The sequence below is a fragment of the Bison bison genome, unplaced genomic scaffold (genome assembly GCF_000754665.1).
Source record: "Bison bison bison isolate TAMUID 2011002044 unplaced genomic scaffold, Bison_UMD1.0 scf7180017864181, whole genome shotgun sequence".
NCBI lineage: Eukaryota > Metazoa > Chordata > Mammalia > Artiodactyla > Bovidae > Bison > Bison bison.
The window spans coordinates 5929654-5931604 of NW_011494753.1; the positions used below are offsets into that span (position 1 = coordinate 5929654).

Sequence of the window (1951 nt, forward strand, 5' to 3'; positions counted from 1 at the left end):
GGGGCCGGTCTTTCAGCCGGGAACCTGTGTGCCTCTCGGGTCCTCAGCCCACCCCTACACACCCCTATCTCAATCCACCCCTCCTCCATGGCATCACGGAGCCACTGGGAGCTGGGCTGTACACAAAGGTTAGGAGGAAGGGGTTATTGATGCCACATATGCGATTCAAAACCAAACTTGATTACACATAAGCGGGGCAGGACCTGAGGATCACAAGGCCCCTGCTCTCATTTCTACCCCAAGCCCCCTATCTGAGCTGGCTTCACCCAAAGGAAGACTTGGGGTACACCGAGCTGAGTGGGGGCTGGGCAGTGGGGCCTGCAGGACAGCTGGAAATCCTGCTGTTTAATTTGCTCAATTCTGTTAACAGCAGATTGTCTGCTAGTTCTCTAATCAAGACCCACTCTTCTACATCATCTAGGTTTCTCTCTTCCACTCTGCTGCCCTTCCCCCAGCTCCCCGACCCTACCCCTATGCTCCATGTGGTTCTTCTCAGAGTCAGCTGTGGGATAAAGGATTGGCAAGAACCTGGCTGGCCTCCTGAGGTGCCACTGCAGATGTGCCTGCCTCCCTGGCCTGGGAGAGATGCCCCCAGAGAACCCCAGCCTCCTGGTCTTCCTCCCCCACCTCCGCTTTCACAGCCCAGCCTGTCTGGATCCTTCTGCATGTGAACTTGCTCTGGTGGAGAGTGGCTGGATCAGCAAAATTCAGCAGAGGCTCTGGAGCTGGAAATTCGGGCAGCAATGGGCAGGCTGGTGTCAGTGACCCAATTTTTCAGAGCCCTGGTCAGCAGTGGGCATCTACCCTCCAGGACGACAGCTGGTCAACCAGTCCCACACCCCCAGCCAAACACAACCGCTGCAGAAACCTCACACTCTTCACATGGGGCTCTTGGGTTTCTTTTTGACAGCCCTAACTGCCAACGACTCTGTGTGTGTGTACATGCCTCTCCCCCTCTTTTTATATTTCTGCACTATTTATAGTGACCCGTTAATCACCAGGGAGGGTGACAGTGCTGAAGATGAGAAGCAGCCCGGGCTGGCTTAGGGGCAAGCGAGCACGCTCTGGAAGGAAAGAAAGCCTCTTTTCTCCAGCTAGGCACGAGAAAGTTGATCAACAAATAAGGCCACCATGTGTCAGTTCAGGGTAAGGCACTGGGAAGGGCAAGAAATGTTAATGACATCAGAAAGATCTGAGTGTGGAGCTGGGCTCTGCTCCATGCCAGCTGTGTGACCTTGGGCAAGTCAGTGAGCCTCTCTGGACCTAGTTTTCTCTATTGTAAAATGGGAGTTTGAGTAAATGCCACATCATAGGTTCCTGGGAGAGTTAGCGGTAACGTCTGTCAGGTCCTGGCAGAGCTCCTGATGTGTGGTTGGAGCTCAACGAACACAGGCCATTATATTATGGTAACCGTGGGTCATGCCTGGCTCCTTCCCACAAGATGCTTTTAATTAATTGAGTTAGAAACTGGAGGAGGTCTACAGGAAGGGCTAGAGAGTGGTGAGACCTTTAGAAGAGAGAGCTCAGGGTAGGGGTCCGGCTCAGCCAAGGGTGCAGGAAAATAGCTTCTTACCCTGCGTCTGCACAGAACTGGCAGGGATCTGGTTAAAAATGTGGCCCTTGGACAGAACAGGTGGCCCCAAAAGCTGTATTTTGAAAAGTTGCCCAAGTGGTTCCTAATTAGCCAGCTGGGCCCCAGGCTGCATATGAACATTTGGGAGTCAATGAATTAGGTGATGCTCAGCTACTGATCACTCACTTAGAGCCAGACATCCTGGAATGTGAAATCAAGTGGGCCTTAGAAAGCATCACTATGAACAAAGCTAGTGGAGGTGATGGAATTCCAGTTAAGCTATTTCAAATCCTGAAAGATGATGCTGTGAAAGTGCTACACTCAATGTGCCAGCAAATTTGGAAAACTCAGCAGGGGCCACAGGACTGAAATAGGTCA

General features: G+C 52.1%; 1 protein-coding gene across 1 annotated transcript in view; it reads right to left on the reverse strand.

Moving 5' to 3' along the window:
• CHRNB4 (cholinergic receptor, nicotinic, beta 4 (neuronal)) overlaps nucleotides 1-1951 on the reverse strand; it is a 19491-nt gene that overhangs the window by 908 nt on the left and 16632 nt on the right. The gene's annotated exons all lie outside the window — the stretch shown is intronic.